This window comes from Gopherus flavomarginatus (assembly GCF_025201925.1).
Source record: "Gopherus flavomarginatus isolate rGopFla2 chromosome 13 unlocalized genomic scaffold, rGopFla2.mat.asm SUPER_13_unloc_3, whole genome shotgun sequence".
Lineage (NCBI taxonomy): Eukaryota > Metazoa > Chordata > Testudines > Testudinidae > Gopherus > Gopherus flavomarginatus.
This window is the reverse complement of record NW_026114611.1, coordinates 140,674-165,776: the sequence shown is the minus strand read 5'-3', so window position 1 is coordinate 165,776 and position 25,103 is coordinate 140,674. Positions and strand designations below refer to the sequence as shown.

The 25,103-nt window shown below is 47.2% G+C and overlaps 2 long non-coding RNA genes and 2 other non-coding genes across 4 annotated transcripts in view; 3 read left to right on the top strand and 1 right to left on the bottom strand.

Annotated features, from left to right (window-relative positions):
• Positions 1-25,103, bottom strand: part of LOC127041589 (uncharacterized) — a 244,742-nt gene that overhangs the window by 104,891 nt on the left and 114,748 nt on the right. The gene's annotated exons all lie outside the window — the stretch shown is intronic.
• LOC127041588 (uncharacterized) overlaps positions 1-25,103 on the top strand; it is a 271,683-nt gene that overhangs the window by 184,278 nt on the left and 62,302 nt on the right. The gene's annotated exons all lie outside the window — the stretch shown is intronic.
• On the top strand, positions 9,260-9,341 carry TRNAS-AGA (transfer RNA serine (anticodon AGA)). The gene has a single exon. It is a non-coding gene; the product is annotated as a tRNA-Ser (tRNA).
• On the top strand, positions 15,690-15,761 carry TRNAA-UGC (transfer RNA alanine (anticodon UGC)). Its single transcript has one exon. It is a non-coding gene; the product is annotated as a tRNA-Ala (tRNA).

Genomic DNA, 25,103 nt, shown 5'->3' with positions numbered 1-25,103 from the left:
TTTCATTGCACTGGAGACGTAGCCTAATGTTATGTCTACACTGTGATTAAAACACCCAGGGCACCTGTCTCAAAGCCCGGGTCAGCTGACTCAGGGTTATGGGACTTGGGCTGTGCCAGACTATAAAATTATGGTGCAGACATATGGACTTGAACCCAATCTCTGAGACCCCGCAGAGGGGTGAGGGTTTCTGAACCCAGGCCTCAGTGTGAACACAAATATCTGCACCACAGTTTTTAGCCTTTCAGCTTTAGCTCCATGAGCCCAAGTCAGATGACCCAGGCCAGCCATGCTGCCACATTTATCCCAGGAGGGATGGACTCTAAGGGTACGTCTCCATTGCAATGGAAGCCCAGGTGTGGCGCGCTCTGCTCAAAGCAGCACCCTGGTAGCCCCATATTCACCACTCTCATATAATGATAACATGGTTTGTACGAAGTCTGCCTTGTGAGGTATCATTTCAAAAGTCTTGATCTGTTGAACATTAATATCATGTTGGATTGTGTGTGCTCGCATTGGTTGGGAAGTTATAAAGTTTTGCTCTGTGTGCATTACTGAAATATGAGGTTGGGAAATGCCCCCCACCAGCCTTTCAGGTGTGACAATGGAGGAGCCAGACTCGCTGCTGGCCCATTGAAGGTATCCACACTCCCAAGGACTATCCCAGGAACCGTGTACAATGCAGACTTCTCCGAGATAGCCCAGCAACAATGGACACTGCTTGATTCACATCGTAGCAAAGGTAGCTCCTAGCAAGTTGGAAGAAACTATGAAAGGAGGGTAGAGACATTATGAATTGGCCTCCTTCCCCCCACAGCTCAATACCTGTAAACACATCTGGAAGACAAACACTGAACTGAGATAAATCAGAAGAGAATAATAATAATACATTCAAATCAAAGTCCCCAAACAGACTAGTACTGGTTTTTCAGCAGAAAATTTTCAGTCTGGGGAACTTTGTCTTCTCAGTCAGACCTTGCCAAGGGAAGCAGGTAGAAAATGTTTGAGTTTCCTCCTTCAGAACAGTTTGGCCTAGACACTAGCTCTGGTCCACAGTTGTTTCCTTGCTCAGGATGGGAGTCTTTTAATTATTTGGGCAAGTCCCAGGGTGTTTGGGGGAGATTATGAGGATGTTACCTTTTGAGATAAAGACTAAGAAATACAGGACTAGAGAAAAATTTTTTAGATATCTGGGATTTAGACATTTAATTTAAAGCAAGGGGAGTGGTCTGAGTTTCTGAGAAGGTTTTTGTTTGCAAGAAGCAACATTGTTGGGTCTGTTATTGTACCAAAGGGGGAGATGGTTGTCTATAAAGAAGAGGCGAAAACTAAATGCATCTGATGAGGATTAAATTTGAACTCATGCGTGCAGAGGATAATGGATTAGCAGTCCATCACCTTAACCACGCAGCCACCTCATCTGAACTGTTAAAAACAGGACAGGAGGAGAAATCTAAGGCCGACGGTGATAGGGACAATATGGAGTTTTTAAGTACTAAGCAGAAGCAGGGACTGAATATGCTCCCCCCTCACATCTAGTGAGAAGCTGTGGGAAAGACTTCAGGAACAGACTGTGTTTGTCTAGACACACCTACTCTGCCTACGTATGCAGCATGATGGGGCCGCTTCCCGAAAATGACCAGTTTTGGCAGGTGTTGGGTTACAAATCACTTTAGGATTGAGTGGAATGAAATGTTATTATCCTTCCTGTATGAATTAAGGGCAGCAGAACATACCTAGTCCCTCCTGATGGAGGGGTAGGTGAGTGAGGAATAGCTTTTATTGGACTGCATAGAAGTGATTGCGGACATCATCCCAAACCTGTGGTCCCCAAACTTTTCACACTGTGCCCTCTTAACCATGGCTGTGGCCCCTTGGAAGCCGCGGTCGAGAACCTGGGCTGGGAGTGGTACTGTGGCTTGCTGGGGAGAGGGGTACAGACACAGGTAAAGGGGTCGCGGCTGGGCCAGGGGCTCAGGCTCAGGCTGAGGGTAGGGTAGGCTAAGAGCTGGGACAGAGTGGGACTGAGTGGTGCTCCCTCCCTGCCCTCCATGGGGGCTGGCTCAACCCTGAGGTGCCTCCATGAACATTCCTCTGTGCCCCCCTAGGAGGCATGCCCCACGTTTTGGGAATCACTGCCCTAAACTGACCCCTAGTCACTAAGCAGGGGCTAGTGATGCCAAAGCCCAGGGACAGGGAGCTTAGCCAGAGTGGCGCCTGCAGGTCACATGCTGGGGGGCTGACACAGGCTCAGTGCTCTGGAACAGCTCTGAGCTAAACCCAGGCAAAGTCCTCATCAGTGTGACACCGCCCAGGGGACGCTGTCACTGGGGGAAACCTCCTTGCCTTCAGCACGACCTGGGACTGACCTTGGACCTTTCAGCACCCGTTCCATGCCAGGAGCTTCCTGCAGTGAGTCACCTTAGCAGGACACCTGGGAAAACCTTACACCCCCCCAAAGGAGTCATGCACCCCCAACTTCCACAATCCCCAGTGACTTTCAGCCAGCGTTGTAAAACAGAAGGTTTATTAGTGGTCTGGAATACAGCCTAGGAAAGTTCTTTGTTAGCATAGGAAGTAGAAAGATTCAGCAAAGTCCATCTTCATGAGACCCAAAACTCAGAGCCTGGGCTCTCCCCTTGAGTCTCAGACTCCTTGGTTCCAACAGCCCAACTCAGCCAGGCCCTTTTGTCCCTCTTCTGTCCTTTCTACTGTTTCCCTGGCAACCTACTCACCTGGCCTCCGCTTCTTTCTTTGTTCTCTGAAGGACGTAAATCACACCGTGTAGAGGTCAAGCAGAGGAGTTTATTGCACACAGCGCTGGCGGAGTGTCACCTTGCTTATTAGGTTCAGAGGCACTGTCAGTGTCTGTTTCCCACTTTGAACTTTAGCGTCCAGAAAGTGGGGACCTGCCTGTTACCTTCTAAGTTTAATTCCTAGCTTAGATCTTATCACGCTGCCACCAACCCAAAATACAGTGTTTAGGTACACTCTTTGTCCCCCAAAACCTTCCCTGGGGGACCCAAGACCCAAACCCCCTGGTCTCAAAACAAAGGGAAATAAACCATTCCCCCCTATCCTTTCTTCCTCCCAGATTTTCCCCTCCCTGGGTTACACTGGGAGATCACTGTGATTCAACCTCCTCGAATCTTAAAACAGAGAGGAAATTCACCTTCCCCCTACTTCTCTCCCCCTCTCAGACTCTCCCTGAGAGAGAGACAGTGAACCTAACACAGAGGGAAATTAACCTTTCCCTCCCCTTTTCTCCTTCCCCCCCCCCAATCCCTGGTGAGTCTAGACCCCGTTCCCTGGGGTCTCACACAAGAATAAAAAAAATCAATCAGGTTCTTAAAAGAAAAACTTTTAATTAATGACAGAAAAAAGTACAAATTATCTGTATAAAATCAAGATGGAAAAATATTTACAGAGTCTTCAGCTATATAGACTAGAGGGACTCCCTCCCCCTAGCATAAAATACAAGTTACAGCAAAAAGAGGTAAAATCCTTCTAGCAAAATACACATTTGCAAATAAAGAAAACAAACAAATTGAATCTGCTTTCTATCTATTACTTACTATCTGGAACCTGAGAGTCTGTTTCAGTAAGATTGGAGAAATCTGGTTACATGACTGGCTTCTCTTAATCCCAAGAGAGAACAGAGAACAAAGAAAAACAGCACAAAAAAAAGACTTCCCTCCACCCAGATTTGAAAGTATCTTGTCTCCCGATTGGTTCTTTGGTCAAGTGTCAGCCAGGTTCACTGAGCTTGTTAACCCTTTACGGGTAAAAGAGACATTAACCCTTAACTATCTGTTTATGACAGGCACTGTCAATTAATTGATTACAACAGAATATATAGATTGTCCATGGGCGGGGGAAAATGACGGGGTAGGCAGTTCCACACCCCAGCTTAGGTTTTGCAGCAAGACAAGATAAGCATATTAGCCAATGGTTAACAGGTTACATAATGTCTCCACCCATGGTCTCAAGTTAGCAAGTTAACATTTAATGAATACTTTGATAAAATGTTATTAGTATAAAATATCTATGTTGAATTCTGATTTGGGGTCCATAGGAATGGAGCAACTCCTTTGGGTCCAACAGGTACATTCCTAGGGGTTAAAGCAAAGAAACAGTAAAAGTATATGGCAATAAAGATTCTTTTTTGTGTGTCTTAAGGCAGGCGTTGGTTCCTCGGAAGGGAGCTGGAAGGATGCCATATCTTATACTGACATGTGCCAACCTCTCATAAACTCCAGGTTGGATTTGTGGGAAGAACGTCTCCCTACAGAGGAGACTAACACAATAGGAACAGCGATTCTTTGTTCAATCTGCAACTCTGAATAAGACACAATTCTTTAGTTCTCAGCTCCAACACCTGGCAATTTGCTGACCAGGCCTATCTTAGCAAGCAAGGCTTTCTGTTTACCCCAGCTTTCTCTTAGCTGATCATGATTTGCTAGGCCTCTGATCCCTTGACCATGCTCTGGACTTTGGGTCTGGAAAAGAGCTTCACAATCCATAGACCAGGTTGTTATATAAACTGCACATGGATTTTAACCCTTCACATCCAGTAATGGCAAAGATCTTGGTTCAGGCTTGTAGCAGTGATGGAATAAATTGCAGGTTGAAATCAAGTCTCTGGAGTCCATCCACAGCTGGGATGGGTCATTCAGTCCTTTGCAGAGAGCTTCAGTTTGTAGCAAAGTCCCTCCAGAGGTATGAAGCAGGATTGAAAACAAGGTGGAGGCGAGGCCTCAGCATTTTATAGTCTTTTGCCATGTGGTCTTTGCTTTCTTTGTCCCAAGGACACTTTATCCAGCATGTGACATAGAAAAACCTTAGAGTTCTGTCCATAGGCAGGTCCCTGCATACCTTGCTGAGTCACAAGGCGTATCTGCCTTCTCTCAATGGGTCGATTGTATAGCTGATGGTCCTTAATGGGCCATCAACAGGCTAGGCAGAACTGACACCAACTTGTCTGGGGTGTTCCCTGTAAGCAGAGCACAAGTTTGAAATATGAGCAGCATACAGCCAATATTTATAACGTCTACTACAAAAAAATGATACACATCTAGAGATAGCATAATTCTAATCAACCAATCAGAACCTCTCCACAGACCCCTTAAACGACAACCTTTCTACAATATTGGCTGCAAATATATGACAGTGGTCTTAATGGTGATCTATACAGTTACAGATTATGTCAATAACGTCACAGGAGGTGACATGGCATCAGTGAGACTGATACTGAAATATTGCCTCCAGTTTTGGTGTCCTCACTTGAAAAAGATGTTGTGAAATTGGAGCTGGGGCAGCAAAGAGCCATCAAATGTTCTGAGGGCTGGAGAAAAATGCCTTCTAGTGAGCTACTGAAAGAACTCGACCTGTTTAGCTTATCAGAAGAAGACTGAAAGGTGACTTCAGTGATGTGTTGAAGGGCTTTAATGGAGAGAAAATATTGGGCATTAAAGGGCACTTGAATCTAGCAGAGAAAGGCATAACAAGACACAGTGGCTGGAAGGTGAAAAGAGACAAATTCATATTACAAATAAGACACAAAAATTCAACAGCGAGGATGTTTCACCACAGGAACGAGCTACCAAGGAAAGTGGTGGATTCGCCATCTCTTGATGTCATTTAATGAAGACTAGATGCCTTTGTGGAATGTGTTTGCCCAAAAAGTAGCTATTGTGTCATACAGGAGGCCTGTGATATGCAGGGGGTCAGATTAGATGCTCTAATGGTCTCTTCTGGCCATAAAGTCGACTAATTTCTGAAAAACGGAGTGTAGCATTGGGATCAGAGTCTGATGTTTTACTGTCTAGCCAGCTTGCTTCCTAGAATGAACGCTCCTTGAGTGGGGTGACCACAGGAGTAGCTCAAACCTCCAAAGTTCCTGGCCAGGGGCAGGACAAGCACAGCAAGGGAGGGATGTGGCAGTGACATCACAAAGGCCTTTTGCAGGACCTCAGACTATTGGTCAAAGGTGGTGGGGAGGTGGTGACCTCACAGAGAGATGCTGACATCAGCCAGGCAGGACAGGGGCGAGGGGCCAAGGAAATCTCAGAGACCCCTGTGGCTTTGCTTCAGCAAGTCTCTTTCTCAAGGTCTCTCTTTGAGGACTGAGAAAGTATTCGGGTTCACGTATGTGAGTGCCAGGAAGAACTTCTTTCGAGTTTTCTCCTTCCCTTTTCCTGATTTTACTAGAAAACAGCCGTCCCTGTTTAGAAGGTAAGAGCCTCCTCGAGGGAAGGGATGTCCTGAGCATGTCACAGTTCGGATGCCAGTGGCCCCCCACACTGTAACAAAGTTCCCGCCACCCTGCCCTGTGTTCGCAGTGTTGGAGAGAGCAGCATTCCACGGCAGTGATTTGCTCCTGGCTGCCAGAGCAGCAGGCTCAGCTGTCAGAACTTCCCAGAGCAATGAAAGGGGAAGGCCCATGGCTCTGTAGCAGGAATGCAGGGTGGGCGAGTTCATGGCGGCCATTGTGGGATACTGGAGGAGGCCAGTTATGGTGATAAAATGAACGGCAACGTCTACTCTGTCACTTCAAGTTTGCATCAAAAAGCCCTAGAACTCTCATCAAAGTTTTTTTATTTTGTCAGCAAAACAGGAGAGTTTTGTCGCCAGACGTGGCATTGCAGTGTGTACACCTGCCACAAGCTGCCAACTGAGGTAGCGTTGTGTGTTTTTCACACACCTGAACAATATAATTCTGCTGAAACAACTTTGTAGTGCAGACCTGGCCAAAGATTCACTCACACACAACTTGTAAGGAAAACGTCACCTGCTCCTCTGCTTTGCAGAATCCAAATACAAACAAAGCTTGTCAGGCCCTGGTGGTGGTGGCAGGGAGTCAGGTGTGGGCAAACAGTGTGTTTTAGCTACCCACAGGCACCATGGATTAGCTGGCTAAAGAATCTGTTTTGTAAACAGGAGATCCTGGGTTTAACTCCCAGTGGTGCCTTGCTGACTGGTTGTTGGGGCACCTGCTATTGGCTGCTGTCAGAAGACAAGACTCAGAGCTAGATGGGCCTTTGGTCTAGCCCAGTGTGGTTTTTCTTATGGTTTAAATAACACTCACAGGTACTGATAATAGAGTTACTGAAAGTTTGGGAGTTAGGAGCGGGTAGGTCAGTGGTCCAGTCCCCACACAGATGACACATTCCCTCTGGGACAGGGGCAGGTCTGAGCTCTCACCCGACCACTCATTGTGGCTGTCAGAATCTGTGAGCAGCTTGTTTAGTTTATGCCAAAAGTTGAGTCCTGCTTTGTGTACTGAGTGTGAGAATGAAAATCCTAAACTGCTTCTTGAAATAACGAATGCAGCAGGACGTGCTATTGTCCCTGCCCCAAGGCAGACAGACCAATGGAGAAATGCTGTCAAGTCCAAGGTAATACTCCACTGCCATTTTACATTTTTTGCTTGCTAAACTCCTTATCTGCCTGGCCCAGGCTGTCCTCTGCCTCAGCTGCTGCTCCCAACCTGCTCTAGAGTCAAACATGGAGGGCTCCCAGAGGAACAGAGACTGGGATGGGGCAGCAGCCTGGGTTGGGCTGGGAAGTTGCTGGGAGTTCTGGTTCCCTGAGAACTGGCCCGGCTCCCTTCTCAACAGCAAACAAATCAACTCCACGTCCCCTCCCCAGAAAAATCAGCCTAGAGCCAAGGGCAGCAGGGGATGATTCCCTCTAGTTCCCACCGAGGCAGGAGAGAACCCAGGTTGTTTCTAGGAGAGCTTATGGAACTGACGTGGGGAAACCAGCCTTTAATAACAGGCAGTTCCAGTTTAAGCTAAGTGTTTTTAACAATTTCTACAACATTAAAAAACCCTTCCATCGTAGTGTCACCACCCATAAAATTGCTTCAGCCTTATAGGTTCCTAAGTGCACAACTAAACATCTCTTCAAATCCAAGGGAGTGGAGATCAGTCAATGTTCAGAGTCATCCCACATAAAAGAACCATGTTGTGGTACATACTGGCCCCACCATGCGGTCGTCGCTTTTCCCTCCTCTCTGTTAAAAGTTTTAGTATTTTGCACAGAAACTTTCTTCCCTCAGGAGACACCTGGGAACCAGAGCTGCCAGCCAGACAAACACCTTTAAGAGGAAGCATCATCTGTCAAAAAGTGATCTCCCTCCTTCAGTTCAGTGACACCCTGAAATGTTTCTTATCCCAGCAGAGCCGGAGGATTGAAAGCAGCTACGTCAAGCCCCTGTGTAGCTAGCAGGAGTGAACACAAACACTCCCTTGTATCTGAAGAGATGTTTAATTTTACCCTTGGCAAACTACAAGGCTAAAGGGAAAGGTAATGGTGGTGTCAGATATAAAGAATGAAACATGAAACAATCATCATAGTTATGCCCATAGCAACTGTAAATATTTCTAAATTCTTCTTATTATCATCAGTGTATTATTTTCTCTGTCATCTAGACATTGACTAGATCTTGACCAAGAAATTTGGATCTTGACAAAATAATCAACTACCCCTCGTTAAGATAGTGGACTTGACACCCACTCAGGTCTCTCCAAGCAGGTTCAAGTACTAACAACAGTGGCACCTTACAGCCATAGGTTTTAATCAGGGCAATACATTGATACAAATTCCTGTTAAATCATTTCTCAGTCAGTCAATTGCCCACATTCCTTAAGGCACTGGGCCACCATGTGGACGTTTTATTTCCCTCCTCAATTTCACACAGAGGCACAATTTCCTTTGCACAGATCCAATAACAGTAAAACCTCCCTGTGTCTCTTGTCTGAGCCAGGGCATTTGATTCCAGTGAACCCTTCTCTCCTGCAATGGCAATGGTCAGACAGAGGGGACATGGTCACCTGCATCCCTACCAGGGAGATATTGGCTCGGCTCTTTCTTTCTGCTGCTGTTGTTAGTCCATGAAACATCAGGGATGGAATGCAAGGCTGAGCTCATACACAAATCCTGTGAAACATTTCAGTGCCCCAGAGAAATCCTCCCCCCGGCTATTGGAATGATATGGTGGAGATTCGAATAGGAAAGGGACTGTCTGAATTGTCAGTGTGGGGAATGAACAACAATCTATAGCAATGTTGTTAGCCACAAACACACTAATCATGCTCCAGCTGGAAGGGAAATGGGCAGGAACTCTTGCTGTTCACCATGGACACACTTACACTAATGCACAGCCGTGAGTGTGCTGGGGGAGTTGGTCTGAACCATTTGAAGTGACAATTCTGTGAGAACAGAATCATCGTGTAGGGCAGCAGCTATTCATCAAGTAGTTGTGGCTGAGTGGTTAAGGTGATGGACTAGAAATCCATTGGGGTCTCCCCGTGCAGGTTCAAATCCTGCCAACTATGGAAGCATTAATGTGTTGTCATTGCTGCTGTCTTAGTGGCTGACCATCCATGGAGCCAGATCTTGTCTCCCTCTGAGGCTGGCTGTGCTTAAAATACTGCTGTAGCACTGTGGAGTATACAGTTGCTACAGAGACCAGAAGGGTTTTCCATCCCTGTAATAGCTGCATTGGCAAAACAATCTTTCCTTTCATTTAGCACTATCTAACCATGGCTTAGGTCAGCTTTATTATACTGTTTCTGGGGGGGTTTCACACCCTGAAAGATGTACTTGTTACAGGGTTTGTCCCATCACCCTCTCATTCCCTGGTCTCTCTCACGTGACCAGAGAGCAGCAATGCATGAAGCTCAAAGGTGCAAACAATTCAACGTTTATTGGGGTAAACTTCCAGCAAGCAATGATTCCAGTTTCCTTCCTCAGTATCCCCTTTCCCAGCTCTGACACCACAGAGGCTTGCCTGTGACCCCATTCCCCTTCCCTGTCCCTATTCCCCCCCTTAGCAAAACATAATTCCAATTCCCCTACCCCGATTCCCATTCGCATTCCCCCCCTTACTTCCTGATTGACTGCAGACTATATAGTAAAACTTGAGTTCTGCTTAGGTCTATTTTAACCAATCATTTTACTGACTAATCCTAACATATTGTAACATGATTATCTAACCAATTATACCCCACCACCTTAATTGGTTTACACAAAACAAATTACTTATACAGCAGACAGAAACAGTTACAGAACCAGACAGAGATTATACAGACAAGCAATAGGAAAGTGGGGACTACAGTGACAGAACAACAAAGAAATGAGGATTTCACACCCCAGCTGTTGGTAAGTGAGTTGTTCCCAGACAGGATGCTATCATAGTACAGGTTGTGGGTGCTGGTTGCTTAACTGTCTGGCGCACAGGGTAGGATTTTGAGGTTCACCATTACTCTCTCAGAATGCCAGCACCCATCTTTTGTTCACTTAAAAAGCGAACAGGGAGATTCCAACACCGCAGAACTCATGGAGCTCCAGGAAACGTGTAACTTTAGGTCCAGGTGAGTGTGTCTAAAAATCAGCTGTGCTGTAGAAGGTCTCTTGGAGTTGAAAGAGATGTGCCATCTCCACCTCCCTAAAGAGTTCATCAACTATTAATGAAAACTAGGGTTGATAAGTCACATTCTTTGTAGCATTAGGATCGTGGACTGGTCTAAAGTGCTAGCTAAAAATATTTTTTGTTCCAATCCATTGGGTGTTCTGGTCTCTGCATGGAGACGTGGTTTCAAATCCCACTACTGACATGACCATTTAATTCTATCTGCAGAAAATAGCCTCACTTTAATCTCCTTTGCAACAAAAGAACACCATTTCCTTAGCTTTTCTCTTCCAGTAGTTGTGAGAGAAATTCCAAACCAGGTGGAAACAGGGCCTGTTCTCTCGACCCATCAGTTTTTCTCTTCCTTCATTCCAAGCCATTTCCTCAGATACATCCATATTTCCCACACTTTTATGAAACTTTAGAGTCATCATTTATTTGCCACACAACTGTACTTATGAAATAAAGTGAAACACAATATTTTTTGGATATTCTTGCAGAAGAGTTTTGTTTTCTGACCTGGAATTGAACAGGGGCTACCTGAGGGGGACAATGCTACTCCCTTTTCTTGACTCATCCAAAAAACATAAGTCTGTGGTGCCCTTTGTTTCCTTGTTTTTCAAACACCTGTCAGGGACAGGCTAGGGAGACTTGGTCCTGACTCTCAGAGTCCCTCCCTGCCCTACCTTTCTATATGATTCTGTTGTGTGGGTTTGTGCTGTGTCATTGTTCCACGCTGAGCTGTTTTGCACAGTGTCACTTTGCACTCTGATGCATTGTTTCGTGTTGTATGGTTTTTGCACTGGCTTGTGTTGCACTGGTGTGAGCTGAGCTCTTTTGCAGTGCGTCATTTTGCCCCATGGGGCGTTCATTTTCATGGTGATGAATTGTTGGGCTTTGCGCTCCTACGTGTTGTCACTTTGTGCTGTGGAATGTTAGTTCACGCTGAATTGTTAGATGTTAGATTGTGATGTTTCCACTTTTGTTGTTGTTTATATTGTATTTCGATGGCATCGAATTATAGAGCTGTATGACTGCAAGGGCCCTGGAGAGGTCATGAAATCCAGTCCTCACTCCTGAAGCAGAGCCAAGCAGAGACGATGCATTGGGGGCATGTGGGATCAAGTGCCCCCAGCAGTCGGCCCAGGCAGGGAGCAGAAGGAGGGAACCAGAGCCAGAGCAGGTTGTCTATGGGACCAAGTATATGCAGAGTATCCTTGACAGAGCTTTGTTCAACCTGTTCTTAAAAGCCTCCGAGGATAGAGACTCCACAGACACCCTTGGGAGCCTATTCCAGAGCTTAACTACCCTCAGAGTTAGAAAGCTGTTCCCAATATCTAACGTGAATCTCCCTGGCTGCAGATTAAGTCCATTACTTCTTGTCCTACCATCAGTGGACATGGAGACTAAATGATCATTGTCCTATTTATAAAGACCAAATTTTTCCCTCTGCAATCATCCGTTAACTGGTTATTATCCCCTCTTCTTGCCTGGGGTACAATGGAAGAGGAGAAAATACTCTCTTAACATAGGATGCAAATGTCAGTTTGTTCTCTATTCATGTTTTAGTGAAGCTCAGAGAGAAGAGGAAACATGACCTGCCAAAGAGCATAGAGAGTTTGTTTCAGCTGGATCTGTGACTATTAGCAGAAGAGTGACACCTAAGGGGCTTGAATTTATGATGGTGGGATTAAGAGCATCATGCTCTACCAACAGAGCTAGCTAGATTTAAAGTCAGTCAACTGCCCAGTCGCCGTGTAGAAGGTGCCCTGTAAGAAAATAAGAACGGCCGTACTGGGTCAGACCAAAGGTCCATCTAGCCCAGTATCTGTTTACCGACAGTGTCCAATGCCAGGTGCCCCAGAGGGAGTGAAGCTAACAGGCAGTGATCAAGTGATCTCTCTCCTACCATCCATCTCCATCCTCTGATGAACAGAGGCTAGGAACACCATTTTTTACCCTTCCTGGCTAATAGCCATTTATGGACCTAGCCACCATGAATTTATCCAGTTCCCTTTTAAACATTGTTATAGTCCCAGCCTTCACAACCTCCTCAGGTAAGGAGTTCCACAAGTTGACTGTGCGCTGTGTGAAGAACTTCCTTTTACTTGTTTTAAATCTGCTACCTATTAATTTCATTTGATGACCCCTAGTTCTTGTATTATGGGAATAAGTAAATAGCTTTTCCTTATCCACTTTCTCAACATCACTCATGACTTTATATACCTCTATCATATCCTCCCTTAATCTCCTCTTTTCCAATCTGAAGAGGCCTAGCCTCTTTAATCTTTCCTCATATGGGACCCTCTCCAAACCCCTAATCATTTTAGTTGCCCTTTTCTGAACATTTTCTAGTGCTAGAATCTCTTTTTTGAGGTGAGGAGACCACATCTGTACACAGTATTCGAGATGTGGGCGTACCATGGATTTATATAAGGCAATAATATATTGTCAGTCTTATTTTCTATCCCCTTTTTAATGATTCCTAACATCCTGATTGCTTTTTTGACCACCTCTGGGCACAGCGTGGACATCTTCAGAGAACTATCCACAATGACGCCAAGATCTTTTTCTTGACTTGTTGTAGCTAAATTAGGCCCCATCATATTGTATGTATAGTTGGGGTTATTTTTTCCAATGTGCATTACTTTACGTTTATCCACATTAAATTTAATTTGCCATTTTGTTGCCCAATCACTTAGTTTTGTGAGATCTTTTTGAAGTTCTTCACAATCTGCTTTGGTCTTAACTATCTTGAGTAGGTTAGTATCATTTGCAAACTTTGCCACCTCACTGTTTACCCCCTTCTCCAGATCAGTTATGAATAAATTGAATAGGATTCGTCCTAGGACTGACCCTTGGGAAACACCACTAGTTACCCCTCTCCATTCTGAGAATTTACCATTAATTCCTACCCTTTGTTCCCTATCTTTTAACCAGTTTTCAAACCCTCAATCCCTGAGGGTGTTTATTTGTGAGCTGAGGTTCTCTGTCTGACGTTTGACTTCTTTCCTGGTTTGTTAGGTCTCCAGCGAGCAAACCGGAGCTGTCACAAGGCTGGTTAGATGCTGCTTTCTAGACCAGAGAGCTGAGGTTGATTTAGCATGCTGCTGCCATCAGCTGGTCAGAGAAACTATGGGGGAGGGTGGAATTTAGGATTCTCCCACCAAGGGATGCTGTTGGACTCATCTAGTGGGGGAGAATCTGAGTCTGAGTTCCCCACATGACACACACACATTTTCACAGGGAATCAGGTCCCCTGGAGAAAAACTCATAAGAAGCCCAGACCCAGGAGTGTCAGAGAAGGGAATCACTGTTTGCCTTAAGAGGTGGGTGAGGGAAACCTACAGGTCCTTAGATCCCTCCAGTGCCTGATAGAATCATTTGTGGGGAAAGTCTGGGGAAGCCAAGGAGGACAAAGAGAGGGAAAAAGGCCTTGCAGCTGTTGTGCAATCACCATGGTCTCAGCAGAAGGGTCCAGGGGGCTCAGCACTCAGAACTCACAAGATGGCAAAGCTCAGAGCCCTGTTCCACGGAGTCAGAATGTGATCAGCTCACAGCGAGGGGGAGCAACACCCTTTCCTTGGTCTCTATGCCAGAGCACCTATCAGCTGAGTGTCCTTCCTGCAAGAGTCGGCTGCTGAGAGGGTTGCGATGCGGTAAATGAAGGCAGAGGAGGATTGTTCCTCCTGGGTTTTTTTTTGTGTGGCTTTGTGATCCTGCTGGAGGAAGCATGATTCGAGTTTGTTTCAGTGGCTTGTGTTGGGCTGAGGTTGTGACCCTAAGTACAGGGGTTCCTACACTCTCTGTTCTTAACCCTTCAGGGAGTGGACAATGAAGCACTGTCAGAAAGTGGATAGAAAGTAGCCTAAGAAAGTGTAGTATAAGAGGGAAGAAAAACATCATTATCAGTTTAATGGTGGTTTAGTGGTTTGGGTTTGGTAGTTTGGCTGCCATGGCCTGGGTTCAATTCCCAGTCAGGGAAAAGTGATTTTAAACCAAAAAAGCTTCAGTTATTCTTCACTTGCAATGTAAACAAATCTGTGTTTTTTTCCTGATGCCTCCATCTTCCCAGCGTCTCCATGGCAGGGCTGGCTCCAGGCACAAGCGCAGCAAGCAGGTTTCTGGAGCAACCAATGGAATGGGGAGTCTTCTGCAGCAATTGGGCCCTCTCAGTCCCTCTCGGAGGGAAAGACTTGCCGCCAAAAGCAGCAGAGGTAGAGCTGCCGCTGATTGCAGCTTTTTTATTTTTTTTTTTCTGCTTGGGGTGGCAAAAATGCTGGAACTGGCCCTGCTCCATGGAAGACAATTTGTTAAATCCCAGATGAGTGGAGTTAAATCAGTTCTCAGCCTGAGTCCTTAGGGCTTAATCCTGAGGATATTGTCCCATCATGGGGCCATTTCCCTCCTCTCTTTCATACAGAAGCACAATTTTCCTTGCACAGGCACAGGAGTAGCAAGAACTTTCTCTGTTCCTTTTGCAAAGCAGAGGGCCAAATTCCATGGAAACAATGGAGAAGCAGGGGGCCCTGGGCACATCCAGCCCTGGCTGTGAGATGTTCCCTCCCCTCTTTCTTTATGCCCCTGTTGTTATTTCATGGATTGTCTGGGATGGTGGAAAAACTGAGTTCACTCCAGGTGGAGGATAAAAAGAACCCTGAAAGTCTAAGGCCCCAACCCCTGCTACCAGGATCACTGAGGTGCTGGGGATTTGAGTAGGAAAGGGACTGTGTGAATTGTCAAGGTGGGGAATGAATAACAATCTACAACTAGATCTACCTCATTAACCACTGACACAGGCTAATCCTGCTGCGGATAGAAGGGAAACTGGGAGTGATTCTTTGCTGTTCAGCCATGGAAACAGTGACCCAATTGCACCGCAGTGAATGTCCTGGGGAAAGCTGGACTTCACAGGCAGGTGGAAACACCTAGAACTCCCCACCCCACTTCTGCCGCCAGGGTGAGGTGTTGAGATGCTCACAGCATCCCCCACCATGACCTTGGAGCAGGGGATTGCAGCACCACCCCCCCAACCAATGGAGGGGAGAGGGCTGAGTGTATTTCTGCCCCCTGAGTCCAGGGCACAAACTCTCTCTGCCCCACACATAGAATCTGGCCCTGCTGCAAAGTGACCCCTATGAACAAGTAACCTTCAGGAGAGGAGGCCTGGCTCTCAGAGAGAGGAATGGGCTTCTCATGAAGCTTATAGGTCACTGGATGCAGTGAGAACAGGAGGCCTCTGAGTATAATCCATAGCAAATACAGCCCATCTGAGGATGTAGCTCAGTGGTAAAGCACATGCTTTGCATGTATGAGGCCCTGTGTTCAATTCCCAGCATTTTCAGGTTCATTTTTTCACCCTGCTCTTTGCTCATGCCCACAGGGGATGTGGCCCACCAGTCTCCCTGCACCAGTTTCAGTTCTGCTCAGTGAGGGGCAAGTGCCAATTGCATGGAAGGTCTGGGGGGTTTCTGCTCCAAAGTCACCTTGGTACATTTAAGATTCCCTCTCACTGTGCTGCTTGGGACAAGGGTAGATGAGAAGGGCGAATCCTCCAGCACTGGAGGGAAAGGTCCCATCTGCTCAGACTGAGAGGCAAGGAAACAGAGGGGCAGTCAGTGCTCAGAGAGGAGAGAGGTCAGTGATGTACACCCAACAGGGGACACTGTCATTTTGAGTATCACAGGGGTAGCTGCGTTAACCAGGATTTGTAAAAAGTGAGAGTCCTGTGGCACCTTATAGACTAACAGACGTACAGGAGCATAAGCTTTGAGGGGTGAATCCCCACTTCATCAGATGAACGGAGTGGGAATTCTGTGCCTAGCTAGCCAACTACAAAAGCAATTTCTCCTCCCTTGGCGTTCACACCTCAACTGCTAGAAGAGGGCCTTATCCTCCCTGATAGAACTAACCTCCATATCTCTAGACTAATTCTTACCTGCATATTTATACCTGCCCCTGCAAATTTCCGCCACATACATCCAACAAAGTGGGAGAGAGTTCGGGTTCAGGGTCTGGGCTCAGTCAGGGGGTTGTGCTGTAGGAGGGCGTGCAGGGGGCAGGCGCTTGGAGGGAGTTTGGGTGCAGGTGTGGGGTCTGGGTTGGGGCAGGGCGTTGAGAGTACAGGAGAGGATGAAGGGTGCAGCATTTACCTCGGGCATCTCTTGAAAGCAACCCGCACCCTCCTCTGGCAGCAGCCCCTAAGCAGGAGGGCTGGGGGCATCTCTGAGCACTGCTGCCCACAGACTCCAGCCCTGCAGCTCCCATTGCCACAGTTGGCTCTTGGGGCGGGAACAGCATGTGGAGACCCCACACACAGTTGTTCTTCCTGCTGATGGGGGGCAGCAGGGGATCTCCCCTGTTTGGAGGAATCTCTCTAGGCCCTACTGTTAGGTCTCCATGCTTTCTCCCCCTAACCATGCACACCCCTCCCCTCCCCATTATCAATGTTTTAGAGTGACCCCTCCCTCCGTTTGTAGGATACAGAATCTCTGTGACAGGGACTGACTGGGGCTCCTCTCTGCATGGCCCCAGTGGGGAAGGAAAGAGACTGGGGGGGCGGAGAAGATGGGCAGAAGGAGTCAAATGGGGCTAAACCAGAATAGAGGAAGTTTTCTTCCTGTTAAAACGTACTGGAGTCTCATCACTGAAAAGCCGCATCTTGAATTAGGTTGGAACCAGCTGCTTTTCAATTACCAGCAAAGGTGTGAACCACAGAGACTGGGAACTGCCTGCTTCCCAAATCCATCTAAACAGCATCTGCCGTGGTGCAATTGGTTAGTAGAGAAGGGCAAGCTGCTGGGATTGTAAATTCGGGCCTTATCTGGAGCCCTGGATTCTGTTCCCCATGTACCTTGCCCAGCTTGTTCCTCTTACCTGTGTAGTTTGCTTTGCCTAATTCCCATGCAAAGTGCCCTGCTAGGAGAAGGAGAGTAAGTTCCAAAATGTGGCAGTAGGTGCACAGCTTGGAAACATCCCCCCTGTGCTGCCATTAGTTCCAGGAGATTGTTCACTGGCAGGGCAAATTGATTTCTCTGCTGCTGAGAAAGCTGCCAGGACAGGTCTGTGGGCACCAGAGCTCCCTGCTTCTTCCAGCACACCCCTGGCTCCTTCCCTGCCCCAGTCACCGATGTAGGAGGGTCCTATATGCACAGAGCCTAAAGGTCTACTAAGTCTTCTTAGTGCAGTTGACAGCGTGTCAGTCTCATAACCTGAAGGTTGTGAGTTCAAGCCTCAGAGGTAGCAATGGCTTTTGCTCCCTGCTTCAGATTTCCCAAAGGAAATCAGAGAAAAGAAACTAGAGGAGAGTGGTTTCTAGACACCCTCCCACCCATCTCACACACACACACACGCACACAGACTTTTCTATGGCATTATCTTTTCCTTCTCTGTGCCATTTGTATTCTCCATAGAGCAAAATAAAACAAAAACATGCAAGTCCAAGCCTAATACAGCGTGAAACTCAATACAGATCAAGTCTCACCCTCAGAGATCTTCCAATAAGCTTCTTTCGCAGACTAGACTTATTTCTTGTCTGGGCCCAATCTTTTCACCAGGTATAGTTCTTGTTCCAGCTCAAGGTAGCTAGGGGATTTTGCATGACTGCACCCACCTTTCTTCTGTTCCATCTCCTTATACAGCTTTGCTACAAGGCAGGAATCTTTTGTCTCTCTCCTGGGGAAAAGCCCCAGGTTTAAGATGGATTCCTGTACCAGGTGACATGGTCACATGTCCTGGGAGACCCCAAGCCTTCATTCTTCCTGGCCTGACTCACAGATGGTGCAGGACAGAGCCATCTGCAGTCTATTGTCCTGGTTAATGGGAGCCATCAAGAGTCCAAACCACTATTAATGGTCCACACTTTGCATCATTACAATAGGACCTCAGAGTTATATTTCATATTTCTAGTTTCAGATACAGGAATTATTGGTTCATACAAATAGAATGAACACACACAGTAGATTATAAGCTTTGAAATGATACCTTACAAGAGACCTTTTGCATGAAGCATATTTCAGTTACTTTATATTCACACTCATTAGCATATTTTCATAAAATCCTATGAAGTGCAACGTCACAGCAGGGAAAGGGTTTTACTGCAGCACCTGGGAGCAGTTGAGTTTCATGTTCAGGCTGTTGTATGAGTTCCTCCAGGTTTCTCGTAAGCACACAGGGACCTTAGTGGGTGCTCTCGATACAGGAATGGCACAGACATGATAAAGTGATGGGAATTGCATTTTCCTTTTTATTTTTTGTATTTCCAATGACATTTCTGTATAACTGTGTTTTCTCCTGGATTTAATATTTAACTAAAGAAAGAATAAGGCCTCAGGGCGCCAGATGGAGGAGCAGGCTGGGGCTAGGACTGCTAAGAAAGCAAGAGTAGCAAGTTTTCTGTATTATTTCCTGCCCTCATTTTCATGACTAATTTCTCTTCTGCATGAAATTTGCCATTTGGACATGTGAGCCTGGCTAGTTCAGTTGGTAGAACATCAGGCTTTTAATCTGAGGGTCTAGGGTTCAAGTCACTGGTAAATGAAAAAGACAGCTTTCCCTGTAATATTCTCCAAGATCTTCAGAAGGTATCTCTTGAGGATGGTCCTTGACTTCATTTTCTCCTTTCCTAGGACGGGCCATGTATTGCCTGGGACTGAAGGGGCAACTTCCTCACATGCCCACTGGCCTCTCAGTCTGGATTAAGAGAGGCCTCTGGGAGCTGCAGCAAACTGCTGCATGACAACTTGGTGAGCAAATGCAGGGTGCCCACACAGGGTCATCCTCATCAGAACTCAGCAGAGGTCTGGGTGTTCCCTATTGGTCCCATGGTGTAAGGGCCAGCACTCAGGACTTTGAATCCTGCAATCTGAGTTGAAGTCTCAGTGGGATCTGAGAGCAATTCCTGTGGCACCTAACCCTACTGGATCTTCCAAGGCTCTGTCTTGCTTTCTGAAAGGCCATGAAAGTCTGTCTTTTGCCCGCTAGCTGTTGTGACTTGAGCACAAGAGGGGATGTTTGATCCAGAAGCCTGGCTGTGCCTGGAATCCTGTAGGTGGGGATGCGAGCTGCATTTCCTCTGAGTCCTGAAGCTGGGCTGCAGCCTGGCCTAGGAGGCAGCCCTATTGGTTGACCTACTGGCCCAAAGTCACTTGGGCAGTGTTGATGTCCCCAGGAATGCTGAAGGTCCTAAGGGAGGGAGGCTCAAAACTCCTCCCTGTCGGTCAGGGTGGAAGAGAAGGGCTGCAAGAGTGGACAGGTTGATGAGCTGGGCCTTCTACCATTCGGTTGGGGACGAGGTGGAGTACGCGAACTGGGAGAAGCGATTGCTGGCCTGTGAGGAAAGGCTCAGCCAGTGGCGTAAGTGGACCTTATCATTAGCCTACAAAGTTGTGATGCTCAAGACCTATCTTTTGGCTGTGGGGAATTTCCTCAGCCATGTGTTTCCCCCTGCTCCATGAGTACTGCTGAGACCGAACACGATGGCCTTCCACTTCCTAAGGGGCAATAGGACGTCCCTACCTAGTCAGGAGACATGTGGCTTTTCTGCCGTATTAGAAGGGGGGTTGGATTTGGTGGGCTTTGAAGCCTTTTACGGCTCTACTTTTTTGTTTTTCAATTTTCAATGGTAGCTGAGCTGGAAGGCAGGTCAGGCCCAAGGGAAATGATGGGGCAATCACAAAGAACGCAACTGACTCTTCCGATAAGGTTGTATTATTTTTACCCCACTGGGTGCGGCACCGGGTATGGGATGGCCGATGATGAGGGAAGGAGGAGGCCCCCCCTCTAGTGTTCTTCTACTCTCACCTTACACCCTACAGGATTTTCAGTGGGTGGCTAGGTGGAAGGTGCTTGTAGGATGGCTTCATCCGCAACAGTGGCTGCCCTCACAGCAGCTGCGGCCACAGCATCTAGGCCCCCCGCCCTTTGGCTCAATCTGAACAGAGATCAATGTACCACTGGGTGAGACAGGCCAATTTTAGAGAACTTCCTCTGAAGGTGAGCAACTGTCCCTAGAACTTACTGACAGGCACTTTAAAGTATTTGCAAATATGCACGGCCGGCATGTGCAGAGCAAAGGCTGCCCAGGGGCACTATGTCAGGCTCTGGCACCGCTTGAGACAATGGACCATCTTCAGCCACCAGGTGACCCAGGATCTAAGGCAGGAATGGGGTGAGGAAGCAAGTCGCACTGAGCAAGGCAGGCAAAAATTCATCTTGCCTTCGTGGGCACTAGCAATGATGCCCTTTTTGTGTGCCAGGGCTGACAAAAACATCCCAGACAGAGAAGCAGCAGGCCCCAAAAGTGCCCTTAGGGTGCTGACTTAACTCAGTTGGGAGAGTGTTAGACTGACAATCTAGTGGTCCCTGGTTCACTCCTATGCTTTGGCATGCTCTTTGTGCACAGCAGTGGGCTTTTCTTTGGAAGCACAGCAGTGCCTTTACCCACCATGAGTCCCTCATTTCAGGGTCCCAAGCAAGAAAAGACAGCATGGACTTGTGCACCAAGTTGGCCCACCTGACCTTTCTTTCTTCTCTTGCTCTTTGTCAGCAAGGGGAAGAAAAAGAAGCTCTCCTTCAAGCTGGAGTCAGAAGGGCGACGTCAGGATGACTTCCTGAGTGCCGGCTCCAGTCCTCTGCTCTACCAGCTGACCTATCGAAGGGATGCCACCTCTCACTCCAGGTTCGCCCATCGCTGTGTTCAGAATGGAGAGGGGTAACTAGTGGTGTTCCCCAGTGGTCAGTCCTAGGACCAATCCTATTCAATTTATTCATAAATGATCTGGAGAAAGGGGTAAAGAGGGAGGTGGCAAAATTTGCAGATGATACTAAACTGCTCAAGATAGTTAAGACCAAAGCAGACAGTGAAGAACTTCAGAGAAGTATCACAAAACTCTGATTGGGCAACAAAATGGCAAATGAAATTTAATGTGGATAAATGTCAAGTAATGCACATTGGAAAAAATACCCCCAGCTATACATACAATATGATGGGGGCTAATTTAGCTACAACTAATCAGGAAAGAGATCTTGGAGTCATCATGGATAGTTCACTGAAGACGACCACGCAGAGGCTCGAGGCCTCTTCCCACAGTTGTCACTCACTCCGGCCGCTTGGCCTTTACACAGTCACACAAGCACTTTCAAGACGTAACACTCTGGGTTTCGGCCCGATCCTTGGGAGACAGGCCAGTCCTTGCTTAAGACAGCCCCCCAACCTGAAGCAAATACTTACCAGCAACCACACAACTGTTGGGGAAAAGACCACCACCTTGTCAATTGATCAGACAGCCTGAGGCTCCTTTTATTGATATATTATTGATACATGTGTGCACACACGGAGAAACAGCGTATTCCCTAGCAAGGTATTTTTTTGGGGGGTGTGAACAGGTAAAATAGGAGAATTACATTTACTTACTGTTGGTACAATAATTTTTTGGTTGAGTAAGGCAGAAATTACTGGACGAATTTTTTTTTTTGCCTGCTGGGAGAGGGGATATTGTTGAAATTTGGGAAGAGGTTTTTTTGGATTTAGCCGAATTTTAACAGGTTGAGCAGAGCTAATGCCCCCTAGTTGATTGGCATGTTCGGCCCACAGCGTGGGGGATACCTTAGCCAGCAGTTCCTGTTGCAACGAGGAAGGGCTGGGGTTGGTCTCCCTATCTGGGGCTAGATCTGTTTGTAAGAGAGCTAACACTTCGTTGAGGGCTGGATCGGGCACTTCCAGGAATACCCCATCAGGGGAGCAAAAGATAGTACAATTTAATTTGCATAACAGATCTTTACCTAAGAGATTAACGAGGGAACAAGGGCTAAGAAGAAAAGCATGGTTGGCGGAGAGGGGGCCAATGGATATCGATAAAGGGGAACAAACAGGGTGGGGAATAGGGGTGTTCCCCATGCCTATAGTGGTGACTACATCAGAAGAGAGGGGCACAGCGGGGAACTCCTGTGCTGTAAGAGTAGTTTTAGAGGCTCCCGTATCAATCAAACAGGGAGTAGGAACAACATTAATTAAACAAGAAACTGTTGGACCAGTTTTGTCCACTGAAATAAGCGGGGCAACGACGACGTTATCAGTCTCCTGGCATCCCTAATAATTAGGGGGTGGAGGGGGTGGAGCAGGGAAAGATTGAGTGGCAAAAGGTTGTCCCGCAGTTCCCCCCATTCTCGGGTTGGGTCTAGGGGGGCGCGTGGGGCAATCCTTAATGAGGTGTCCTTTTTTCTTGCAATATCTGCAATAGACATTTCCCAATTGTGGGCAATTTGCTCTTCACTGCCCCTTTGTCCACATAGGAAGCAGGCTGTTTGATTGGGAATGGTTGAAGTGTTACTGCCAGTTAGGGGCTGGACCCCAGCTACCGGTGGCGGTTGCTTCCGCCTGGGTCCTTTTGCACTAGTGTCCTGCATAGTTTGTATTTGCAGGGCCATAAGCTTAGATTTTGTCTTGTTTTTTTTCCTTTTTAATTGTTGATAAAAATGCTGGGCCGCAGCCAAGATTTCTTCTAAATTTTTACCCTCCTGATCCACTACATTGATCCTTAACTGTTTTCCCACCTTAGGCAAGAGTCCTTGCACAAAGGCAGCCACCACTGCTTGCCTAGCCATTTGCTCTGCATCTTTAATCCCCAAATACCTTTTAAACACTTTTTTAATACGCTTCATATAATCAGCTGGATTTTTTTTTTTATTTTGCTTACAGGCGTTTATTTTTGCCCAATTTGTTTTTCTGGGGCAGACGGTAAGGACCGCCCTGACCAGGGCATCCCTTTTTATTATTAATTTATCCTCTGGACGTTGACAGGTATCGGCAGGCCAGTCGGCCTCCTGGTAGAGGCGCATAAGAGTTTCCCTGGGCACAATAGCTGTTAAAAGCTGGTCCATATCCTCCCAAGAAGAGTTATAGCATTGTACTATCATGCCTAGCTGTTCCTGGAATTTAACGGGGTCCTCCCGGATCTTTGGGAATTTTTTTATCAGGTTATATAAATCTCCTGGTGACCAAGGGGCGTGTACAGTTACCAACCCTGTTGGCTCTGGTAATTGCCGAAGAGGGAAAGCGCCCACGCTTTTCCCTGGTCCAATTTTTTCATTCTGTTGTAGTAGAGATTTAAAACGAGTACAGTGGGCTATAGCGTCAGGGGTTGTGTCAGGATTTTCTAAGATGGCCTGATATTGTGGTGATATTAACATATTTTTAAGCTCAGATATACCATTGGATAAACGGCGTAACGGTGACTGAGGTGAAGAAAGTTCAGTTGCCCAGTCAACCTTTCTATCCCCTACCTTTTTCTGCCATTCAGCTATTAATTTTTTTGCTCTAGACACCAATGCATTAAACTCCTCTTTTCATTTGGGCGTTAAAACGAGTTCAGGGGTAGGTTTAAGGGTTATAGGCGGAGGAGTCGAGGATGTCGACCCACCAGAACTAGAACTTGGGAAGTGTTCAGAACCAGTGCCAGTGGATCCCGATCCCGACCCAGCTCCTGACCCTGATCCTGATGAGGATTCCCCTTCTGCGGGATTATACGGTGGTGGACAGGTGACTGGCCAATGTCGGCTCTCTATGAACAGATCAATCAGTTCATCAGAGGAGGGAGCAGAGACTGGCTTTCCTGGCTTTGAGGCCAGGGCTGTTGAGCAGGTCATAGATGGGCAGAGGGGAACTAAAGGGGGGCTCAATGAACTGTGAGCACTGGCCAATTTCTCCTGTGCTTCTTTAAGTTGCGTTTTTAATTTTTCTTGGGTATTCTTAAGACCTCTGACTTGGGATTCCTGACGGCGCTTTCCCATTTCATCGTGCCACTTAAAATAAGCATCAAATTGTCCTGACCCACTTTGTTGGCCAGAAGGGCACCCCGGAGGTGCACGATCCTGTCAAGATCAAAACTACCTTCCAAGAGGAATTGCAATTTCGGGTCGTCTCTGGTATACCAATTTCATTTCTGCAAATATTTACACATTGACGGGCCACGGTGCATATACATATAAGCAGCAGGAGTACCTTTTGGTGGGCTAGGAATCCCTTTGGATTGGCCTGCCCCCATTTTCACCCTCGGCAAGAAACACAACGAGAGGAACAGAGATGGGTCTACACACTCGCACCCCAGCTGTAGTGCCACTCACCAAGGCCTGCCAGCCGGGGAAGCTTCTCAGTCCTTTCAAGCTCAACTGTGGGGCTTGCTTTTGAGGCACTCCCGGTCACGAGCTTTCGCTTCGCGAGAGGCTCAGGGCGTCTTCCCACAGTTGTCACTCACTCCGCCGCTCGGCCTTTACACAATCACACAAGCACTTTCAAGACGCAACACTTTGGGTTTCGGCCCGATCCTTATGGATGGGCCTTCCCCAGGGAGCCGGCTCTCGGGATGGGATGGGAGACACTAGAGTAACACTTGGACTTGCAGTCTGGATCACGGGTGAACCGGGACGGGAACCTTCGAAAAGGGTGTCAGGCCTGTCTGATAATCAAAAGTTCAGAGCCAGCTTGTGACTTACCCCAAACCAGAGCCCACGGCCCAGTCTATCGCCAAACCCCATAGAGATTTTAAAAGGTCTCTTACCTGGTGGGCCCGGGGTTGGGACGGGCTGCCCGCGGTCCTCTGGTCCAGGAAAGCCCCCCTTGTGGCATCCGAGTCATGGCACCAGTTGTTGGGGAAAAGACCACCACCTTGTCAATTGATCAGACAGCCTG